Source organism: Pan paniscus, chromosome 13 (genome assembly GCF_029289425.2).
Source record: "Pan paniscus chromosome 13, NHGRI_mPanPan1-v2.0_pri, whole genome shotgun sequence".
NCBI lineage: Eukaryota > Metazoa > Chordata > Mammalia > Primates > Hominidae > Pan > Pan paniscus.
This window is the reverse complement of record NC_073262.2, coordinates 74,976,386-75,001,238: the sequence shown is the minus strand read 5'-3', so window position 1 is coordinate 75,001,238 and position 24,853 is coordinate 74,976,386. Positions and strand designations below refer to the sequence as shown.

At 44.2% G+C, this 24,853-nt stretch overlaps 1 long non-coding RNA gene across 1 annotated transcript; it reads right to left on the bottom strand.

Moving 5' to 3' along the window:
• Window positions 1-1,693: 1,693 nt before the first annotated feature.
• On the bottom strand, window positions 1,694-22,811 carry LOC129397282 (uncharacterized). Its single transcript, XR_008624541.1, has 2 exons — window positions 22,682-22,811; window positions 1,694-3,821 (listed from the first exon to the last, which is right to left on the bottom strand). It is a non-coding gene; the product is annotated as an uncharacterized LOC129397282 (long non-coding RNA).
• Window positions 22,812-24,853: the final 2,042 nt, after the last annotated feature.

Genomic DNA, 24,853 nt, shown 5'->3' with positions numbered 1-24,853 from the left:
GGCCTCCCAAAGTGCTGGGATTACAGGTGTGAGCCACCACACCTGGCCTGAAATTAATTTTAATAATATATTTTATTTAATCTAGTATAGCCAAAATATTATTTCAACATGTAATATAAAACAATTGCTCATGAGATATTATATATGCTTTTTCCCCCTACTAGGTCCTCGTTATCCAGTGTGTATTTTACCTTTACTGAACATCTCCATTTGAACTAAGCATATTTGAAGTGCTCCATAGTTACACGTGGCTGGTGGCTACCATATTGCAAAACAAGGGCTGAGATGAAATTTCCTGAAGTCAGGGCATGGGCTCAACCTCTCACACTAGTGTATCTTGTACCTTGCTTGGCACAAGAGCAACAATGCGAACAGCATCTATGAATGACTTCATCCCCCAAGGGAGGGAGGTATATAAGCACTGACCTGTGGCCCAGAACAGTGGGTGTCTGCAACATAAGCTGTAAGCACTATGGTTTCAGCTAAAATTTCACTGATCCAGCAAAACTCTCTAAATAAAAGAAAGATGGCTGGGCATGGGCTGATCACATTCATATTTCTTTATTTTTTTAATATTTTTTATTTTTTAGAAACAGGGTCTTGCTCTGTCATCCAGGCTGGAGTGCAATGGTGCAATCTCAGCTCAATGCAACCTCCACCTCCCAGGCTCAAGCAATCCTTGGCCTCAGCCTCCCGAGTAGCTGAGATTACAGGCATGCACCACCATATGTGGCTAATTTTTGTATTTTTTGTAGAGATGGCATTTTTTGCCCAGGTTGATCTCTAACTCCTGGGCTCAAGGGCTCTGCCCTCCTCAACCTCCCAAAGTGCTGGAATTATAGGCATGAAAGCCTGGCCCCACATTCGTATTTCAAGCACTACTCAAAATGGCATAAATAACCAGTTCAGCAAAGCAAATTGGACATTTGGAATTCAGCAAAATGTAACTTAACCTTCATATAGGCTGGAAACCAAATGAAAATGCAGCATCTCCAGGCAATTTCCTTGAAATGGATCAACTTGAAACATTCTCTATCATAGGACCAGTAGACAGGAGAGGAGCCAAAGAAGGAAGGGTGAGTGTGGAATTATGAGTCGTACTACTCTCTGTTTCAAGATTCCTAGAGTTTTTATCCTGAAAGCTGTTACTTTTTTTTTTTTTTTTTTTTTTTTGAGACAAGAGTCTCACTCTGTCATCCAGGCTGGAGTGCAGTGGCGTGATGTTGGCTCACTGCAACCTCTGCCTGCCAGGTTCAAGCAATTCTCCTGCCTCAGCCTCCTGAGTAGCTAGGATTGCAAGCACATACCACCATGCCCGGCTAATTTTTGTATTTTTAGTAGAGACGGGGTTTCACCATGTTGGCCAGGATGGTCTCAATCTCTTGACCTTGTGATCTGCCCGCCTCGGCCTCCCAAAGTGCTGGGATTACACGCGTGAGCCACCATGCCTGGCCAAAAGCTGTTACTTTTAAAGGTGTTTCTTAGAAATAGCAAAGCAGTAGAGCCAGGAAAAACAATTACATCAGCCACAAACTCCAGAGAAGCAACCTCCAGGAAATGCCTCAAGGACATGTGAGGAGCGGACACTGCAGAGCTCAGGGAATGGATAGATGGCTTTTTCTCAGTCCAGTCAGATAGTTCTAGATTCCCAGATGGACAGATCTCAAGGAATTTTTTTTTTTTTTTTTTTAGATGGAGTCTTGCTGTGTCACCCAGGCTGAAGTGCAGTGGTGCGATCTCAGCTCACTGCAACCTCCACCTCCTTGATTCTCCTGCCTCAGCCTCCTGAGTAGTTGAGACTACAGGCACCCGCCACCATGCCCGGTTAATTTTTGTATTTTTAGTAGAGACGGGGTTTCACCATGTTGGCCAGGATGGTCTTGAACTCCTGACCTCAGGTGATCCGCCCGCCTCAGCCTCCCAAAGTGCTGGGATTACAGGCTGAGCCACCATGCCCAGCCCCAAGGACTTCTGATGGAACAGTTGCTACACCAGCAGTTCTTAAGCTTTAGTGGGCACTAGAAGCACCTAGGGGGCTGGTTAAAAATCCAGATTGCTGGACCTCACCGTTCAAAGAGTCTGATCGAGTTGGTCTGAGGTGAGTCCCAGGAATATGCGTTCTTACCCGTCAAGTATCTTAGGTGATTCTAAAAGGGAGTTCCACAGTTTAAAAATAAACAACCCTAAACAATGGTAGTTATAATCTGCTACCCATAATCAGTTCACTTTTCTCTCACCTTTCCTTTCTAAATGCCCCCAGAGCTACGATACCCTGTAGGCCACAGGTATGGTTGTGCAGTTGATGTGCTATATAATGGCTACCAACTGAAAAGGCAAGTGGGAGCCGGGATCTAGGTGCCTGGCGACATGAGGCTGTGTTTACCCAGAGTGATGAGCCTTCTTTCTTTGGACAGAGGTGGTCCAACTTGCAAGCCTTGTGCTCTAGGGGTCCTTTTAGCCCAGAGGGCTGCTTTTTTTCTGATTTAATCAAAGACACTATATAGGTTAGTAGTAGCCCTGAACCTGCTGTTTGACTCCTTGGCCACCTTATCTTCCCCAGACCTCAACAGCGAGCACCCTCTACCAATCCTTGCTCCAGAAATGGGTTTAGTGGCTCATCATTTTCCTTATCCATCAGCCAGTCAACCACCATCAGGTCTTCCTGATCACCTAGGATGCTCCCGGCCACGGTCAGTCCCTGGGTGGTTCGGTCGTCCCTGGGCAAGCCTGGTCAGTGCCTGTGTGAATGAGTGAGCCATTGCCTCCCTGAGTCTGTTTCCTGGAAAGTCTCAGCCTCGCTGATTTCATGTACTCATCGCAGGTTTCTACTGGGCCTGATTATTATTTAAAGGGAAAGACGGCTCCAAGGGAATAGCTCATGAACAAGTCTCTAGGTTAAGAGGCTCACCAAGGGGGCAGACTGCTGAGTGGGATAGATGCTGAAGTGACTGACTCTATTTTCACAAATTCCCTTCTCTTTCTCTTCTCCCTGGCTTTTTCAATTTTCTGAACTGGATGAATACTTCATGACAGACTGTGCATGTTGGAGCAGACAAAGAATTAATAAAAGGGTCACTGAAACTGCTCTGAATCTCAGATGCATCCTTCGTGAAGTGAAAAAAGATTCCCCTGAGCTGCTAAGAGCAAGGAAACACAATCCGGGCTGAGCTGGAAACTCTAGATCTGCTACAACCTGGTTAATTGCTACTGGGCAGAGAGGCAAAGAATAGATAAAAATTTGCAGCCGTAAAAAAAAAAAAAAGAAATCTGAAAGGGATAGAGCAGCTTAGTAAAAAGACACCTGGAATCTGAAGCCACCTCCATTCATTCATGGAACAGCTATGAGGCGCCTATTCCCATAGTGTCACAAGCACTGACTGTCGTAGGTCCAGGGAGACACAGGTCCCTCAAAGAGCTTACTCCTAGAGTAGCAGGTTTATATTTGTAATTATAAACAAATAACTACAGTAAAATGTGGCAAGTGGCAAGAAAGAGAAAGGCACAAAGCACTATGGGTGCACCCAGGGCAGGAAGGTCCTGGCGGGTGATGGGCAGCTCCCTGGGTGCAGCATGGGGAACAGCAGAGGGAACAGCATATGTGAAGGCAGAGGGGCCAATCATCTTGACCTGGAAGGTGAATCACAAGCATTCCTACCTCACTGATGCACGGCATGAAGGAAGGGAGAGGCGAGAGACAGGGCTTGGAAGGCAGGCTGAAGCCAGTTGTAAGGGACCTTTGAATCATGTGCAGAAGTATCTGGGATTTCTCCATGAGGAATCATCGAAGCCTTCTTCAAGTAAGAGAGTAACTGAGATCAAACCTGTGGTTTAAACAAAACAAAACAAAACAAAAAAAACCTGTCATTTTTCATTTGCTTTCCTTTTGTTTATTTAAACAAACTAGTTTTGAAAACTAGTTTGTGAACATAGTAACAACATTAAACACTCTCCAAATGGGGTATGGAGATAAGCCTCCTTTCCGCCTCCTACTACCAAGCTCCCTGTCTTCCCTTCCTAGAAGCAATCTTTCTTTCTAGTTTTATGTATATCCAACCAGAAGCATCATAGGCAGGCATATATATTTATACACAAATGACCACGGCATACTATTGTGCAGGTTGTATACTGCATGAGGCCACCAGTCAAGGAGACTAGAGGAGGTTAAAATCCATTGCACACTTGCTTGCCACTGGCATGGTGCTGCATATACCAGAGAGGACATTTTTCCTAATTTGTTCAAAGGTACTACATGTGGCTGGGCACGGTGGCTCAAGCCTGTAATCCCAGCATTTTGGGAAGCCGAGGCAGACGGATCACCTGAGGTGAGAAGTTCAAGCCCAGCCTGGCCAACATGGTGAAACCCCATCTCTACTAAAAATACAAAAATAAGCTGGGTGTGGTGATGGGCGCCTATAGTCCCAGGTACTTGGAAGCCTGAGACAAGAGAATCGCTTGAACCCGGGAGGTGGAGGTTGCAGTTAGCCGAGATCGCACCACTGTACTCCAGCCTGGGGGACAGAGTGAGCAAGACTCTGTCTCAAAAAAAGAAAAGAAAAAAAAAAAAAAACAGAAAACAAAGGTACTACATAGGCTAGCTGAAGCCATTTATATACATCACACACCTGGACGTGTACGCATAGGCACTCACCCATTTTCACAGCTTTTTATTTATATGAAAGAGAATATATTCTATATTCATTGTATAATACCTTTATTTTATAAAGTATCATGGATATCATTCACATGGACACAAGAAGACCCACCTAATTTTCTTTCACAGCCACTTGGCTTATTTATTTATTTATTTATTTAGCACTTAGGGTCTTTATTGTGAAAGACAACTCACTTCTCACCTGTTAAAACCAAAACCAAAAGGGAATTCACCAAATGTCAGCATGCCACCCAGCTTGACATCAGCAGGCTATGCTTCCATGAGTATCTCCATCTTCAGGCCTCCCAGAAGCTCCAGGATTTACCCATGTGGCTAAAACTATTTCATATCCATTCTGATTCATTCTACTTAGACAACATGTCATTATATATGAAACAGTTACTGTGGCCAGGGAAATATGATGGATTGAGTGAGTGGCTTCCACCAGTTGGTGTCCACCCCTGGAGATAAGAGTGAGGTCAACACCAATCAACACTTAGGAGGGGCATGAGGGAATGAATGCTAGGGTAGCAACCAGTATATGGCCTTTGCAAATTCCATTATCCAACTCCCAAGTTGGATAGCTCCTACCAATGGTCCTTTACCTTGTTCCCAATATTTTGTCATTATAAACAATGCTGTAATGAACATCCTTACACATACATCTTTTCAGGTACAAGAATATCTGTAAAATAATTTCCTAGAAGTGGAACTTTGAGTCAAAGGGTGACCATACTTGTACCTTTGATAGACATTACTATATTGCCTTTCGAAGAGGCTGTGCTAATTCATTCCCGCAACATCTATGAGATTGCTTGCTTCTACACATCATTGGCTGTGTGTCAACTTTCTTAGACCTGTACTTTCAAAGTTCAATTTAACAATAGTGTGGTTGATGGATAGGAAGGGGAATGAGAATGCAGGTAAGAAAAGTAGCCACGTAATTACAATAATGAAAGAGATGATAAGAACCTGAACTAAGGTAGCTGCCATGCGTTGAAAAGTAGAGGCAGAATCAAGACACGCATGTTCTCAGCACAATGTTGCAATGGAAAAGAGAGCTATTTTTCTGAAAATTTTGCACTGAAAAGGCTTCATTTTGATTTTTTTAAATAAAAGGAAGACAAAGAAAAGATTCTGCTGCCGGATGCAGTGGCTCAAGCCTGTAATCCCAGCACTTTGGGAGGCCGAGGTGGGCAAATCACGAGGTCAGGAGATGGAGACCATCCTGGTTAACATGGTGAAACCCCATCTCTACTAAAAATACAAAAAAATTAGCCAGGCTTGGTGGCGGGCGCCTGTAGTCCCAGCTACTCAGGAGGCTGAGGCAGGAGAATGGTGTGAACCCGGGAGGCGGAGATTGCAGTGAGCCAAGATTGCGCCACTGCACTCCAGCCTGGGCGACAGAGCAAGACTCCGTCTCAAAAAAAAAAAAAAGATTCTGCTAAAAAGACTTTTCCAGTTGGAAATAGAATTCTACTAAACATGCAAAGACCTTAACACAGATCCTACACAGAGAAATTGAGTTAAACATGCTCAGATCTCAAAAAGAAACCTAGAAATGGAATAATGTGTTATCAGAGCACACATTAAATGTGTTATTAGAAGCACACTTTGTAAATTCTAAACAGTCCACAGTGTAGGAGAACGTGGCAATAATGGTCTTATTAAAGCAGAATCAAGCACTGAACCCAAGGACCACTGTTCAACTGGTGAAAAATCCTTCCTCTTTGGATTCTTCCCCTTGGATCCTATAGACCAGAGTATTCTCAGTTCTGACACCAACTTTGCCATGTACACTGTAGGCATCATAGCAAATCCTAGCTAAAATAGTGTTATATCCATTATTGGCACATTTCTCTCATTTCAAAATGATATTCCTGATTATTTACAAAATCTTCTGGTGAAGATTTCTACAGTATACCTTATAAGGTATGTATAGGATGCACCCTGCTACTGAGCTACCTAAATCCCTCCACATTGCTCACATTTCTCGGAATGGCTGTAAACTGTTTCTCCACTGGCTGTAATGACAAAGGGAAAGAAGTATTTCTTCTTTCCAGTCTCATGACATTGTAACAAGCTCCCAATCTTTTCTCATTATCTGCACCAACCATTCCAAGATCCTTCTTTCCTATAAATTCTTAAAGGAGAAAACAAAAAGGAGAACATTTTTTAAATAGCTACAAAGGAGAAAAAAATCAAACATATTGATATTTCTGGGAGGTTTAATGTTCCCGTGGGAAGAAGGTTGGATAAACAAGGTGGGTGGAGTGGGAGGTGAGGCCCAGAGTAGAACAGTCCAGGCCACGTTATGTCGCCTCTGGTGGAAGCCCTTGAAGGAGGCAGCAAGAGGGTTGCAGACCTGAAAATCAGAGCTGGAGAAGTTTATCAGGCACCCCGAAGCCATCTGGGCACCAGCAGAACCCACACTCTCGGAACACTGCTGCATGCTGAGCCCAGCCAATTGCAGCCCAGCCTGCACCACAGCCACCTGCCCTCTGCTTGGCACAGCTCTCCAGCAAAGGGTCTGGGCAGAAGGCTTTGCACTTGTGGTGTGTGCAATGCTTATTTCTTCAACCAGAAAAGTCTTTCTGAGCTTTGTTGAGGGCATCAGATCTCCCTCCGTTGTGCTTATTTTTCAATATAAATGTATAAATGGTGCTTCTATAACAGGATGCCAAGAAGCCCAGAGTCCAGAGAATCTCCTGGGCCCTAAAACCCGGGCTGGCCCAGGCCCTTCAGTTTAGCCTTGAGTCCTGGGTCCAGTCGTGTGCACTGATTGATCAAGGGCCAGTAGTCCATGGTGAAAGAAGGATCTCAAGGCAGAGTTAAGCTCTCCCTCAGAGACTTTGCTACAGCAACACTTAAAACCAGCTCTAGGCAGCTGTGTCCCTGGAGATCCTCTCCCTGGCCGGGCACTGCATCCCATTCCATATCTGTCCTGCCATTCTTTGAGGCCAGTGAAAGACCTGCCTCTCTATAAAGCCTCTCTTGACCACCCCCACAGGAGGCTCTCACTTCTATCACCCTTCAATCGCTGCTGTGACTGTTACTGTGAACACTGTCTCCTCAGCAAGAGCGTGAGGCACTCAGCTCCTTGGTCTCTTCTCGCATGAAGCATGCTGCTGGTATGTGGGAGACACCAGGGCTGTTGAATCAAGAGAGACCATGTTGTTCCATCCTCCCCTAGACACCACAGTCCAATTCCCGAAAGGACCCAATGTTTCCTGTACCTGATCACAGGTAGCTGAGTGCCCAGAGGATGGTAAAATAATTTCCAATAAGTATGGACTTCCAGTAAGGATGGACTTACTGCAGTCCATATGGGGTCAAACTCTGAATATGAGCAAGTCTTGCTTCCTTAGTCTCCCTCCCTCCTTTCACCCTCAGCCTTGTTCATGCCTACCTACCTCATCACCAGCATCACCAAGACCTCACAGCCATGAGGTCCCTGAAGTCTGCCCTTTGTTCTGGGAAAGTGGCATAAATTTTTTTTTTTTTTTGAGACGAAGTCTTGCCTTGTCACCCAAGCTGGAGTGCAGTGGCGTGATCTCAGCTCACTGCAATCTCTGCCTCCGGGGTTCAAGCAATTCTCCTGCCTCAGCCTCCTGAGCTGAGATTACAGGCACTCTCCATCATGCCCGGCTAATTTTTGTATTTTTAGTAGAAACAGGGTTTTACGACGTTGGCCAGGCTGGTCTCAAACTCCTGATCTCAGGCGATCCACCCACCTCGGCCTCCCAAAGTGCTGGGATTACAGGTGTAAGCCACCACGCCCAGCCAATTCTTTTTTCCAAGTAAAGCCCTCATTAGAAAAACAAACGTTTCGCCTGCTCATATTATAACCTTTCACAGCATAATTTTGGTATATTTTTATGCTTTTAAAACCTCTTCCCACCAAGGATGAAGAAGAGGTGGAGCAAAGTGAGTGAAGAGATGGATATTTCTGTTACAAACAGGCAAGTTAATGCCTTGCAGAAATGACTGAAGGGGCCTGAAAGGCCTGGAAGAGTAAATGGACCTCCCTAAAGGTACCAGGTCTCCCAGAAGGCAGTGGCCATAGTCCAGCCACTCACAAGGGCCTGGCACTATACAACTGGCCCTGAGCCCACGCAGGGCAGGAACTGGAGGGATGCTCTCCCCCTCGGTATCAAGGTAGGAGCCAATTTGTAGGCAGCCACTTGGGCTCCATTGGGCCTGAGTACCTTGTCTCACCCATATGTTTTCCCTTTCCTTACAAAGCTGTTTCCTCAGAGGGTTCAGTGAGGAAACCCCTGAATAAACAGAGAGCATGCTGTTGGCCCGAGTTCTCTGAGGTGCACCCCAGGGACACAACCCTGGGCTGAGCCTACTTCCAGGCCTCTTGCCAGCCCTCCTGCCAGTCACAACTGTTGTTTCCATGAAGTAGTTTCTTTCAACTCCACTTACTTCACCCTCTGAAGGAAAAGCTTATGTCTCCAAACAGCAAGGCAGAGGAAAACTCTGAGGCAGATGTCTACTGAAGGTGCTGCAGCCCTCTGCCCTCTCTTCCAGAAGGCCCTCCCCAGCGACAGAACAATGGCACCAATCATGCCAGGGAGCTCCACAGGCCTCCAGGTTGGCTTCCTTTCAGTGTCTGTTTAGTTCAGGGGCCTCGTCTTGTGTGAGGGGTGTGGGGTGGGCAAAAAGCTGCTGACATGAAAGGCCATAGAGGCACAGACATGGCTGTTATCTCTATTTTATAGATGGTAAAGCTAAGGCTCAGAGATCATATAGCTGAGAATGGACAGAACCAGAAGTCCAGCCCATGTTTGTCTGATTTGAAATCCCAGATCTTAACCATGACCCTCTACCCACGGTGGACCGTTTGGATACATGGGGCCAGTGCCACAAACCAGGTTCATCGTGTGGACAGGAAGGGCCCTGCCAAACTCAAGGATTGGCTCAAGAAATAAATGGGCTGCACCTCAGGAAGGGGACCAGGGAAAGTGGGTTTTGGCGGCAGCAGATGACCCCATTCTTTGCCAATATTATCATTGCTGTTTTGCTCTTGAGTTTCAGAAATTCAAGAAATAGTAGACAATGTCTACCACTTGCTGGTGCAATCTTGAGCAATTTACCTACTCTCTGCATGCCTCATTTTTCCTCATCTGTAAAATGGAAATATTAAGAGCCCCTATCTCATAGGGTGGTTGTGAGGATCAAGTGAGTTAATATGTGCAAACACCCAGAACAGTGCCTGGCACTTGGTAAGCACTGTATATTGCTGATGAGATCATCACCATCCCCATCTTCATCACATTACCATCACCTTGGTCTAACACCTCCCTCATATCTCTCCAGGCATTATCAAGCCCTCTTGCTTATTGCTCCCAGAGCGGTTAATGACACCTTTAATAGAGTCCTCATCACTTTGTATTGATGCACTGAATATGAGAAGGATCATAATTTTCCATCTCTGTATCTCCACTGCCTTCTACAGTGCCTAGCATATAGTCGGTATGCAATAAATGCGTCGAGTACATGCAACATGGTACTTAATTCTAAAAATATGGCTTTCAGACAAGTCACAAAGCCTATTTTTTTTTTTTCTTTTTGAGACAGGGTCTCACTCTGTCGCACAGGCTAGAGTACAGTGGCACGATCATAGCTCACTGCAGCCTCAAACTCCTGGGCTCAATCTATCATCTCACCTCAGCCTCCTGGGCAGCTGGGACTATAGGAGCATATCACCACACCCAGCTTTTTCTTTTTCTTTTTTTTAAATAGAGATGAGTTCTCCCTATGGTGCCCAGACTGGTCTTGAACTCCTGGGCTCAAGCTTCGGCCTCCCAAAATTGTGAGCCACCACATTTTGTCAAGGTCATCTGATTTTTATAAGATTTAAAAATATGTCTCCCCAGACATACAGATAAGAAGTACACATGATAATATGTGACAATAAAATTGAAAGGGTTTGAAATTGTCAAGTAGGCCAGGCGTGGTGGTTCATACCTGTAATCCCAGCACTTGGGAGGCCAAAGCAGGAGATCACTTGAGCCCAGGAGTTTGAAATTAGCATGGGAAACATGCTAATTTTTGTATGTTTAGAAACCCTGTTTCTACAAAAAAAATTTTAAAATTAGCAGGGCATGGTGGTGTGTACCTATAGCCTCAGATACTTGGGAGGCTGAGGTGGGAGGATCTGTTTGAGCCCAGGAGTTCAAGGCTGCAGGGAGCCAGGATCAGGCTACTGCACTCTAGCTTGGGCCACAGAGCAAGACTCTATCTCAAAAATAAATAAGCAAATAAATAAGTAAAAATAAATAATAAATTGTGAAGTGTTGAAGACGTAAGAAATTTCCATTGTGATAATCATTGTATCAAATAATACTAACAAACCCCATCTGAGGTCCTGATGACCTAGAGATCCTCTCCCTCTTCAGCATTTAAAGACTCAGAAGTAGATAATTCCTGAGAAATAGCCCCATGAATGCTGCCCTAAATAAAACACTTTCCCAGGCTGGAGGCAGTGGCTCATGCCTATAATCCCAGTACTTTGGGAGGCCAAGGCAGGTAGATCGCTTGAGTTCAGGAGTTTGAGACCAGCCTGGGAAACGTGGCAAAACCCTGTCTCTAAAAAAATACAAAAATTAGCCAGGCATGGTAGGAGGATACTTGAGCCCGGAAAGTTGAGGCTGCCATGAACTATGACTGCGCCACTGCACTCCAGCTTAGGCAACAGAGTGACACCCTGTCTCAAAAGAAAAAGGAAAACGGCCAGGCATGCAGTGGCTCATGCCTGTAATCCCAGCACTTTGGAAGGCTGAGGCAGGTGGATCACGAGGTCAGGAGATCGAGACCATCCTGGCTAACATGGTGAAACCCCCTCTCTACTAAAAATACAAAAAATTAGCTGGGCGTTGTGGTGGGCGCCTGTGGTCCCAGCTACTCGGGAGGCTGAGGCAGGAGAATGGCGTGAACCTGGGAGGTGGAGCTTGCAGTGAGCCAAGATCGTGCCACTGCACTCCAGCCTGGTGACAGAGTGAGACTCTGTCTCAAAAAAAAAGGCAAGAAAAAGGAAAGCAACTTTTCTAAGGAATCACCATCATTTGGAATGTTTTAAAATGAGCTTTTCAAAGACAGACTCCACAAATCGATTCATGAACTATTAATTGAGCACCTGTGTGTGCCAGGCACAGGATCTACAAATATGAGTTAACATCAGGTGCCTATTTCTAAGGACTCTGCTCTCTAGTAAGGGAAACAGACACCTGATCCAATCATTCTTATACAATATGGAGGGTGATAAGTAAAGACATACCCACTGTGTTCAGACTGCAGAGAAGGGACCCAATTCGGAGGTCTGTGGATTTTGAAATGGAAGTAGAGATTGGCCTAGGACAAAGGGTGCATGTTGAAGTTCTTTTCTGGGCAGCTATGGTTCAGAGACACCCAGGATTCCTAAGCACACTGCTGCACATTCTAAGAAGGCACAACTATTGCTATTGCAAGCCATGTTTAAGAGGCCAGCAAGAGGAAGCCTCCTCCTGGGCGTGCACTGGAGCTGCTGGCCTGGGGCGGGTAGTCCATCCCAATACCCAGGACATAGGTATCTTTGCTCAAACAAAGCCTGTGCTGTCCCCGACTGCCACAGGCTTCCCAGCAGCCCCAAAGCCCTCCCCACTGGGTCTATAAATAATAACTGAATGTCGTCCACCTCACCTTGAAAATGCTCACCACTACCCATGCCCTGAGGGAGGAGCATTATCCTGTTGTTTCTGATGATTTCCTTCCTTCAAGCCCAGGCCTGTGCACCCGCTGGTCATTATGGATGTGTGTCTGGTTTTCAAGAGGATGGCTACTCTTTGTATTTAGATCATTATTTTTAAATAAATGAGGTGCTGTGGCAAGTGAAACAATAGTGTCTGTTCTGAATGATAACCCTTCGTTCACCTTGTGTGGCTGGGTATTCCACACTAGGAAGAAATGCGAGGGGACCCATAAAGGGAGCCCTAAGGTTTTGAGCCAAGAGTCACTTCCCTTTTAAGGAAAGACTCTTTCAGTTCGCATGGCTGCTGGGATATGTTTTCCTCTCAGGGCTAGCTGCAGATCCCCATGCAGGTGGGACTTTTTGGAGGTAGCTCCTGTGATAAACTCTCTTCAGGGAATTAATGCATTGTCCCAAATCAGGCTCCTCTGTTTTCAGCTAATCCCCGCAAGTAACCTTCACCTTCTGCCTTGGAGGCCTGAGGGACTTGAAAGGCCACTCCCTCATCTCCCCCAGCACCTGGCACTGCAGGTCCCAGGAAGGAACTCCAGGAAGAGGCTGGGCTGGGGAGGAGGAGGAAGAGAAGGCAGGCTTGGCAGATCTCTCTGGCACTGGGCCAAACACACTAGATGCAGAGAGTAATAAGCCTCTTTTGTAAATGATGTAGAGCCCAGAAAGAAATTCCGCAGCCTCGAGGTGCTTGTTGAAGTGGAACAGGCAGAGGAAGGAAATACCAGGAGGCAGTAGCTGATAAAATGTAGCTCTGTGGAAGAGTCACCAGATTTGTCAAATGGAAAAAGTGAGAACTTCAAAAAAAAAAATAGAATTGCAGCTGGGTGTGATGGCTCACGCCTGTAATCTCAGCACTTTGGGAGGATTGCTTGAGGCCAGGCATTCAAGAACAGCCTGGGCAACATAGTGAGATCCTGTCTGTAAAAAATTAAAAATAAAAAATTAGCAGGATGTAGTGGTGCACACCTATAGTCCCAACTACTCAAGAGGCCGAGACAGAAGGATCACTTGAGCCCAGGAGTCTGAGGCTGCAGTGAGCTCTGATCACATCACTGTACTCCAGCCTGTGTGACAGTGCAAGACTCTCTCTTAAAAAAAAAAAAAAAGTTCTACAATTTTGAACATTTGACCAGCATAGGTATTAGTGATTGTTGTAAATAATGGAATTTTAAAATAATAACAACATATTGATTTCTCTCTCATTGTAACATATTTACCATAAAAGTTTCAAAACTATAGAAAAGTATAATGAAAAAATCAAAACCATCAACAATCCAGCCATCCAAGAGCCACCACAGTTAACATTTGGTATATCACCTCCTCGTTCATTTGAATGAGATTTTTGTACAAAAGTCTTATACTATTGTTGATCATAGTCACATATCTTATCCATCTATCTCACAATATTGATTGATGGCCTACCATGTGTTACAGACACAAAAATGAACAAAGTTCCTGTCCTCAGGGAGCTGCAATCCTCATGGGAAGATAGAGGATAAATGAATAAACATGAGTGTATGTCATATGCCAGGCAGTGATAAAGAGTATCGAGAAAAATAAGGCAGGGTAAAAGGGCTGGAGCATGGGGTACAGCAGGTTGGGTGAGGCAAGATTACTATCTTTATATGGACTAGTTAGGGACCATCTTGCTGATAAAGTGAGATGCAAACAGAGATTGAAGAAAGTGAAGGAGCAGCCATGCAGTATCTCAGGGCACTGTTTCAGACAGAGGGGACCAGCAAGAGCAAAGTCCCAGGGCTGCAAAGACTGGACATGTTGGAGAAACATTCAGGAGTCCAGGGTGGCTGGAGTGGAGTGAATAAGGGGCAATGTGGTCGGAAATGGGGTCAGAGTTGGGGACTGGGGAGACTCAGATCACGGAAGGCCTGCAGGCCCCTGAGTATTCTGCTGTGTTCCACTTATTGTTATATTGTGAGCATTCCCTACTTCAATACATTTTCTTCAACAGCGTAAAATTTTAATGGCCGCATGAAATTCCACCATGTGGAATTGTAGCTAGTCATGTACCCGAGAGGAAGAGGAGACCAGAGTTGGTGGACAACTACCAATACTGGTTGTGCTGTGCCCCCTTAAGTAGAAAATGTCACGAGAGGACCAATCACTTAAAAAGCAATATGTCCAATGATACACTTACACAGTTCTGAAATGCTGTTTCTCCTCCTTCACGTCACTATTGCTCTTAAGGTCGTGATGCACCAGCCTATGCGACTGACCATTCCCTTTACTCTTGGGAGGTGCTGGAAGATTCGTAATGATCAAACCAAACTAATAAGAACAGTTACTGATCTTTGTATTTGAAGACAGTGCTACTTTTGGTGCATTGCAGGCTGTGGCTTTTAGCCGACACTGAAACATGTGTTCAAGTAAATCCTTTCTATCCAACCAGACTAGACTATCTGCCTCTCTGCCTACTTGAGTACATGCATCTGAACTACATTAGATAAAATCAGCTTGTGGTGAGAATGGCAAGTTGTTCATGGATATCTATTCTCCCTTTCCGTGGAATAATCCATAACTTGGATCATTTACTTGATACTGGCCATCCAGAACAAAACTACACATCTCCCATCTTCCTTTGCAGTGAGGCGTAACCACACAACTAGGTTCTGGCTAACAGGGTGTGAGCAGAAGGGATATGTGCACCTCCAAGATGTGCTCTTACTACAAAGATCATGTCCTTCCCTTCCTCCTCTCCCCCTTCTTTTTGCCTAGAATGTGGATGTGATGGAGCAGTTTGTGGGTAAGGCGACACCCCCCAGGATGGTGGAGCCACAGAGTACAAGAAGCCTAGGTCTCTGACAACTCTAGCAAGCCAAGCCGCAGACTGCCTTGGACTTCAACGTGAAAGAGAAATAAACCTCTATGTTGTATAGGCCAAGTCTCCGTGACAGCACCTGGGTGTGGATCTGAATTAACGCCAAGTTTCAGGGACTCAGCCAGGTGCAGTGGCTCCACGTGTAATCCCAGCACTTTGGGAGGCCAAGGCAGGCAAATCACCTGAGGTCAGGAGTTCCAGACCAGCCTGGCCAACGTGGTGAAATCCCATCTCTACTAAAAATACAAAAATTAGCTGGGCATGGTGGTGAGCGCCTATAATCCCAGCTATTCAGGAGGCTGAGGCAGGAGAATCGCTTGAACCCATGAGGCAGAGGTTACAGTGAGCCAAGATCACACTATTGCACTCCAGCCTGGGCAACAAAGTGAGACTCCATCTCAAACAAACAAACAAACAAACAAACGAGTTTCAGGAATTCTTTCTGGCCTCCTGCCATGTCAGCAGAGGGCAGTCACATGGGCATCCTGTCTTGCCTGTCCTGTGCACAGCTGCTCCACAGCAGTCGCCACATGCAGCATTGAGGAATTCATTCCTTAGTCCCTCCCAACATCTGCTACTCATTCCCCAAATGTGTGTGAGCACCTGCTCTGTGCCTGGCAGGGGACACAGCCTTTGGGGACCTAACAATGAATAAGGATTTTTCTGAAGAGTACCAGTCAAGTTATAAAGTTTATAAGCACAAGATGGTGGAGAAATTCAGAGAGCTATGAAATTCTGCTGGAAGGAACTGATGCTAAGCTTGAGATGTAGCCATGTCTCTAAAGGTCTGTGAATGGACACATATAATGCCAGCTCCACAAGAGGTGATGGTGGCTCTGGGAAAGGACTCCTAAGATGATAATGTCTTTTGCAACTTCCTGAATTGCTTTTCATATAAGGTTCTATAAAGTTCAAAAACCCTACCCAAATACAGTGATATAGACTTCGTACTAACATTTTAAAAGGTGATTAAAGCAAAAATGATTTTACTGACTCCCACAAGTTTTTTACCTGCAATCCCTGTAACCTGAGGTGCCCACATGCCTGGTCGCCATTACTGCTCTTTCATAGAAACAGCTGGATGGTAGATGCAACTGGGTCCAGTCCAGCTTCACCTCCCACAAGCCCCTCACCCAACCTCGCTCCAATCAAACTCAACTCCTGCCTGTACCCTAAGCATGCCTTGGGCTTTCCAGCCTGTGTGCTTTTCTTTTTTTCTTTTTTCTTTTTTTTGAGATGGAGTCTTGTTTTGCCACCCAGGCTGGAGTGCAGTGGTGCGATCTTGGTTCACTGCAACCTCCACCTCCCGGGCTCAAGTGATTCTCCTGCCTCAGCCTCCCAAGTAGCCGGGACTACAGGCGGGTGCCACCACACCCAGCTAATTTTTGTATTTTAGTAGAGACGGGGTTTCACCATGTTGGCCAGGCTGGTCTTGAACTCCTGACCGCAGGTGATCCGCCCGCCTCGGCCTCCCAAAGTACTGGGATTACACGTGTAATTACAGTGCCAGGAGTACTGTGCCCAACCCGGCCTGTGTGCTTTTGTTCAAACAGTTCCTTGCCCCTAGGAAACTCTTCCCCCAGACTGCCTGATGGGCTCTCAAATATCACAAGAACTTTCCTCATCCCCTGAGCAGAACGTGTCCTCACACACACATCCCAAACCCCACAGCTCCTTTTTCTCTCTCAAACTCCTAAGTGACTCTGCCTTACTTCTGACCAGATTGTAAAGTCCCTGGATCAGTGGCTGTGTCCCTGTGCCTTACTCACCTTGGGGTGCCTGCAGCACTTATCACAGAGCTTTGCATATGGGAGGTGCTTAATAAATACTTACTAGATTTGATTAAGTTTAATTATCTCTCCATGGCATGGTCACACAATAAAAGGGCACAACAGGAGGAGCCAGGGCATGGAGATGACTTGCTTACCTTGTCAGTATGGCACTGGTTTTCTTCTATGTAAAATCAAATACTAATGATAATTCCTGCTTTGTAAGGCTTTGGGGAAGAATATTATAAATGCCAGCTCTCCATACAAACTATAATTCACTAACCAGCTGTGTGATCTTGATAAAGTGTCTTAACCTCTCTGGGCCTCATTCATCTGGGAGAAAAAAAGAAAAATATTGGGTACTGGAACAGTTGGTAATCCATTTTTTAAAAGTATAATTTTTGACCATAATGAGAATCAACTCCAGGCAGATTAAAGACCCAAATGTAAGAAGCAAAACTTCAAATTCTTGGAAGAAAACAGAAAATATCTTTGTGACCTCAGTAGGCTAAGCTGCAATAACTGAAAGACCCCATAATTCATCAGCTGAAAAAACAAAGGCAGTTACGTCTCCCTCCCAGCTCAGCAAAGGCCTCCGGGCCAGCAGTTGCAGGTAGTGGCAGATCCAGGTGGCTGGCAGCTCTGAGCACCTCAGTGTGAGGTTTCCCAGGCTCTCTGGTTGCTGCCATTTCAGGCCACTGCAGGGAGAAAGAGTGGACATTTAGAAACAGATTTCCTTTGATACAAGTGAGGTAGACTTTGCACGCATTACTTCCAGACGTACTCCACAGGCACAGTCCACTTCACTCTACTATAAAAGAAAGAAGGGGTGAATTTGACTGGACACCAGTAGTCTCTGCCATAGTAAGCAACCCCTAAAGGAAAAGACTGATATATTTAATTGCATTAACTTTAAAATTCTACTCAACAAAGACAACAAAAAAGTAAAAAGGACAAGCATCAAACAGGAAAAAATGTTGGTAACATATATAACTGACAAAAAGTAGTATCCAGGATCTATGAATAATTCTTTCAAAAGAGTAAGAAAAAAAATTGTAATAGAAAAATTTGCAAAATATATAAACAAAAATTGCTCAGAAGAAGAAACCCAAATGGCCAAATGTGAGGGAAAAAAATGCTGAGCCTCATTAATAGGGAAAAGCAAATTAAAACCATAAATAGATACCATTTCATATCCATCAGCTTTGCATGAAATTTTTAGTTTAACATTACTAGAATCAAGAGCAATGGAATTCCATCACTACTGGTAGTTGTATAAATGAGTGCAACCATTTTGGAAAACAAACTGACACGACTGAGTAAAACTGAACCTGTGCATATCATATGATCCATCCATTCCACATTTAGACCTATACCCTAGAAAAACTCTTGTACCAGGGTACAAGGAGAGCTTACAAGAACACTTATACTAATTATTGTGTGTAATTGCAACAACAATTATATGCAACCTGAATGTCCATCAGCTGGAGAATGCATAAACAAATTATTTGTTCATACAATGAAATACTATACAGATGCTTCTCAACTTATGATGGGATTACATCTTGATAAACCCATTACTGGGTTGAAAATATAAGAGTGCATTTTCAACTTACAATATTCTCAATTTGTGATGGGTTTGACTAGATGTAACTTCATCGTAAGTCGAGGAGCATAATGAATGTATATTTTGCCTTCATACCATCCTGAATTAAAATATCCAAAGTCACACCACTGTAAGTTGGGGACCACTTGTATAGTCATTAAAATAAATGAATTAGCTTGTAGTCCCAGCTACTTGGGAGGCTGAGGAAGGAGGATTGCTTGAGCTCAGGAGTTTGAGGCTTCAGTGAGCTATGATTGCACTGCTGCACTCCAGCCTGGGCTACAGAGTGAGACCTTGTCTTTGAAACATAAAAATATAAATAAAAAATACATTAGAGCTATATAGATTAGCATAGATGGATATCACAGATATAGTTCTGAATAAAAACAGTAGGTTGCAAAAGAATCATACAGGATGATGCCATACAGAAAGTTTCAAAATATGCCAAACAACACCACATATATTTAGAGATACATAAACTTGTAGTGGAAGTATAAAAGAATGCATAGCAGCCTAAACACAAAATTCAGAACATGGTTTCCTAAGGATAAAGGGATGGAGGAAGAGGGAGATGCAATCAGGGCAGGTATATGGAGTGGGGGGGGGGCGGTGGTCAACAGAATTGATACTCTTTTATTTCTTGAACAGGGTGGTGAGTATATATGTATCTATTTTATCTCTTTATCCTTTTTATCTGTCTTAAAATATTATGTTCCATGATATACTTATGTCATGAAAACATTATTCTGCCATAAAAAAGAAGGAAATCCTATCATTTGTAACAACATGGATGAGATGGAAGGCATTATGCTAAGTGAAATAAGTCAGAGAAAGACAAATATCGCATGATCTCATTTATATTTATAATCTAAAAGAGTCAAACTCACGGAGAACTCATAGAAGGCAGAGGGAATGGGGACATGTTGGTCAAAAGGTAAAAACCATCAGTTATAAGATGAATATGTTCTGGGGAGCTCATGTACAGCATTGTGACTATAATTAATAATATTGTATTGTATACTTGAAATTTGCTAAGAGAGTTGCTCTTAAATGTTCTCACCACGCACGCAAAAATAATAACTATGTGAATGATAGATGTGCTAACTAACTTGACTGTAGTAATCATTTCAAAATATATACACTTATCAAGTCATCACATTGTACACCTTAAATAGACACAATTTTGTTTGTTAATTATACCTCAATAAAACTGGAAGAAAAAGAAAGAGAAGGGATTGTGGTAGTCAGCCTCCAAGACAGTCCTGGTGATCCTGGCTTGGTGTTCACACCCTGTGTAGTTCCCTCCCGCATCATACCAGGGCTGCCTGAACAATAGAAGGCTGCTTAAGTGATGGTATGTGACATCCAACACTGGGTCATAAAAGAAATTGCAGCTTCTGGCTTGTTCTCTTGCATCACTTGCCCAAGGGAAAGCTGTCTGCCACACTGAAGGACACTCACAGCTCTATGAAGAGGCCCTATGAAGAGGCCCACATGGAGAGGAGCTGAAACTTCCCACCAACAGCCCATGCCAACTGGCCAGCTATATGAGTGAACCACCTGGGAATCAGAGCTCCCAGCCCCAGTCAAGCCTTCAGATGACTGCAGCCCAGCTGACATATGACTGCAACCATATAAGAGTCCCCGACACAGGACTATCCAGCCAAGTTGCTCTGAACCCCTGACCCAGAGAAACCATGAGAGAAATAGTAAATGATTATTGTTGTTTTGAGCTACTGAAATTTGAAGTGATCTGTTATACAGCTATGAATAACTAGTGCAGGGTTGTATTGGGTGACCACCAGGTTCCCTTTTAGTTCCAGCATTCTAGGCTTCTAGGCTTCCTCTCACTCTTTATCCCATTTATTCATTCACTCAATCATTCAACCATCATGTATGAGAAACTCCAAAAGCCTTAAGATTACCTCTGACTTCCTTTAGGATGTAAGTCCTCGACTGGAAATGATCTAAATAGGCTAATAGTTCAGCAGTTTGGTACCTCTTAGTTTTACCTAGAAGAGAACCCTCTCACAAAAGAGATCTTCCACACTTAATTTCATGCCACTGCAGAAAGTACCAGAACAGCCTCAAAAGGGAGAGAGAGCCTTGTGCCTTTAACATAGAATTCATGTATATTCATAAGCACAGAATCTGGAATTTTATTTGATATGAACCAGTAAAAAGCAAAGTTATATGTTTTAGCATATATGCTACCTGAAAAGATTTCTCCTGCCTGCCAAAATTTTACCTGCTGCTAGATTTTTGCTAACCACACCCACCAACCTCCCTCCCTCTCCATCTGAACTGCACCAGCTACTTTTGATTGTTTGCCAAATCAACAGAGTCGAGAAAACACAAAGACACACTTGTAGGTAAATATACTTAAGAATCAGCCTACCAGCAAACACACATCCTACAAAAGCATAACAAGAATAAAACTAAAAAGAGGCTTGGCCTGACCATGTCGGCTGTGGGCGAACTTGGGTACATGCCAACTCACACAACTGCCATTAAAAATGAATTGCATTCCCACGGATGAATCCTGACATGACGCCATTGGGAAAGATGCTTGGCTTCTTTAAAAAAAAAAAAAAAAAGCTTCACTGCTAGCATTGCTCAACTTCTCAGTTCTCTCTCTTTCCTTCCTTAAATTTCCCATGCGACTTTGCATTTACCTAGTATCATGAAGAGTCACTGACTTGGGATAAGAGGACCTGGGCTCAACACCTGGCAATTGGAAACTAAGGGGTGTTTATAATTTGGGTTTCTTTGGTAGACAGGAGCCCACATGAACTCAGGCAATTTTACTGGAAGGAAACTAAAATAACTCACAGAATGGAAGGAAGAGCTGAACATTCTCTATACACAACTCCAACATCTTTCTCTCCCAGGGCATCTCTCCTTAAGATTCAAATCCCCAGCAAAAAGAATTCAGTGGCCTAGCCGGAGCCATATGCCCAACGTTGGGGGTCAGGGAGGGAAGGGATCCGAGAGGTGGGACTGTCCTGTGACTGGCAGCCCCACCAGAACACAATGGGGGAAAAGTCAGTATCCAAAAGAAAGGGATACTGGGCTGGCAAAATAAGAGGTGTTCATTCACTGTGCAGCCTCATCTGCTTGTGATGAGGCTCAAATGAGATCATGGACCTATGATCCCATTTTAAATCCCTAGAAAGTGTAAAGTTTATTTTTACTTATTTGTTCACTTCTCTTTCTTGAATTTGAAGTTGATCAAGAGCTTTTCCTTCTAACACTCCTATTCCCAAGAGGCCTGGAGAAAGCTCCTGTCAAGCTGCTTGTCGGCTGCAGCAAACTCACCAGCACCAGATCCTGAAGGTCCAGGGTGCTGAGCTCCAGTCATAGCTGTCAGCCATGAAGAGAAACCAGCAAATCACTACCAGCACCCAGCCATGTTGTTTGCACTAATAATCTTAGAACAAATGCAACTGCTTGGCCAAATGAGAGAAGTGTATCCAAAATGACCATTTGTGCCTCCCTGAGTGTTTTTGAGATCCCCCTTTATGAAGCACCCATGGTATAATGCACAATGATATAGTTCCCAGCCTTGGCTGCAGCTCAGTAGCAGTTGCCTATGCTGCCAAGTCAAGTAAAATTAATCTGCTGCCAAGGGAATTACAAAGAAATCATAGCAAACCTAATATTGGGCCACAGAGTGCAGACCCCTCTTTTCCCTTCGTTTACCCCAAATGAGGATTCCAGAACTTTGACAGACTGACTTCTTTCCCTTCCTCTCTCCCATTCTCCACCCTGCCTCTCCCACTCTCCTCTTTAAGGATTCTCAGTTTATAATGTCTTTTTCAGGTTCTCTCCTTCCCGTAGCTTTTGGCTATCAGCTTCATTTCATTTAGATCACAAACAGAACTTTGGCAAATAGAGACAACAGGGCAACAGCGTGATGGAGACGAGTGGGCAAGTAGAAAACAGAAGGTTCTTTAGGAAGTCAAGCATATGTTTCAGTAGCCTGTGAACCAGCTCTTGTTCCTTATCGTGGACATGATCCCTGGAAATTGTAAACAACATAAAGAAAACTGACCCGATGCGGACATAGCCCCACCTGGAAGTTCACAGGTGTATTCCCATGGTAATCTTCAAAAGTTTCTGTTCAGCTACCCGCATCTCCTCCTCTGTGTCCTGGAACGGGATTTTTCTTTGTTCCCAGTTCTTGAAACGGTAATGAAGATTTTCCTTGTCATCTCTGAAACTTGTGATGTTGTCATGGGAGACAAATGCATCAGTGTTAGTAGTCCTTAGATAAAAGGTGCTTTACAGTTATGAAAGAATTATCTTTAATTTTGTCTCTGGGGTATATGGTGAGGATTAACTAGTTAATCTGAGTAAAGTGCTATAATTGGTGGGAGGAATTATCAAAACCCTGGGGAAGGAGTAGCTTTGAATGTAGTCAATTACAAGTGTTCTGCTGTTAATGACAGCTGAGGTAGCCGTCCTTGTCTCTCAGACGTCACAGACCAGCTGGGTTTCCAGCAACATCCCAGACCATACACCACCCACCCAGGGTGAAAAGGTGAAAATAGCTCCAGGTAAGCAGAGGGGGAGGAGGGATGTCAATGTTCAAACGGGACCTGAATCAACCTCAGATTCTGTTCTTGTCATTGGCCCTACCTGGGGACCCAAGGACATTTGTGTGAAATGGAGTGGGAGGGAAAGAATTCCCACACAGCTGCTGGGTGGGTGCTGACTCAGCACAGAGCTGCCCTGGGAGAACAGGGGGTGCTGGCAAGGAAGGATCCCCGCCAGGCCAGGCAGCAGACAGACCTTGAACCTCTCCTTCTCCATGTCCTCATGTACAAAATAAAAAGAGGGAGCCAGACGTTTAGGTATTGTAGGAAGATGTAGTAACAGCAAATGCTTACACAGTGCTTACGACAGGGCAGCCACCACCTGGGTGAATCTATATTCACTCAATTATCACGACAGCCCTAGAGATGGTAGGTTATTTTCCCCACCTTGCAGAGTTGATAAAAGTTGGGTTTAAACCCAGATGGTCAGATTCTACAGCCCATGCTTTTAACCACTACATCCTGCTGCCTGCCTAAGTATAAAACCTCTGTATGAGCCTCTCAGTTCATGAAGGATCTGGGCGGGGGGAAGTATTTTTAAAGTGTCAAAGGAAATTATTTGAGGCTCTCCACAATTTAGGCCTGGGCTCATAGAAATAAATAGCTCTGCTGTTCTTTCAGGTGTCTGAAATCCATGCTAGGATACAAAAATAACAAGATCGTGAGTACAACAGCTCTCTCCTCTGAGCTTTTAACAATCTTAAAGTGAGTCACATGTTGGCTTTTAAATCTAGATTGTATCCTTAAACTAAAATAGTTGTTTAGACTACGGTGCTTTTGGCAGTCTCCTAGCAAAACTGGCCAATTACGTGAACCCCAAATGCCAAGCTTATCTGGTTTGCAAAAGCCATTTGGAGACTTAAGTGCACTGATTTGGGTAATTTTACAAGGGAATCTTAAGGTGAAATGTAAGCATGAGAATTTCTATCTACTCTCTTCTGGTTCTGCATCCTAATATATCAATCAGTCAATGAACTGCTGACATTTGCATAATACACTGGATAGATCATGAGGACCAAGACTGTACCATAAACAGCAATTTTTAAATTTCAGTACCTAATTTTTATTTGCTCTCTTTTTCTCAATTCAGTTTCTTCTAAAACAAACAATGAATTTAATATGCATACTCTTAGGTGAATTTTTTTAGTTCATAATGACTCATTAGAAATCCAACCGCCTAGATTTTCTGGGTATTTTGCAAGCCTGTGATGTATATAAAAATCACCTGGGGACCCTGTTAAACTGCAGATTCTGGTTCAGTAGGTCCAGGAGGAGGTGGCAGGGAGGGAGCCCGGTGTGGGGTGCTGAGATCCTGCATTCCTAGTAACTCCCAGGTAATGCAGATGCTGCCAGTCCCCTAACACATTCTTCGTGTCTAGCTCTCAGACCACACTGAATAGACAGGAAGAGACAGCTCCTGGCAGTAGCGTTAATGACAAACCAACCTGACTAGGAGTCCTTTGTAATGTGATTTTAAGGGCTTAATTTGAGAAGCACTCTCAACTTACAAAAAGCGGGGGAAACCCTGCCACCTAAAATTTTAGTCAGAAAAATTATCCCTTCATCTTCTCAAATAAGAACACCTCAAGAAGAGAGGCAACAATTTATTCCAGGATGTGGCCAGGACCAGAATTGAGAGCACTCTGCAG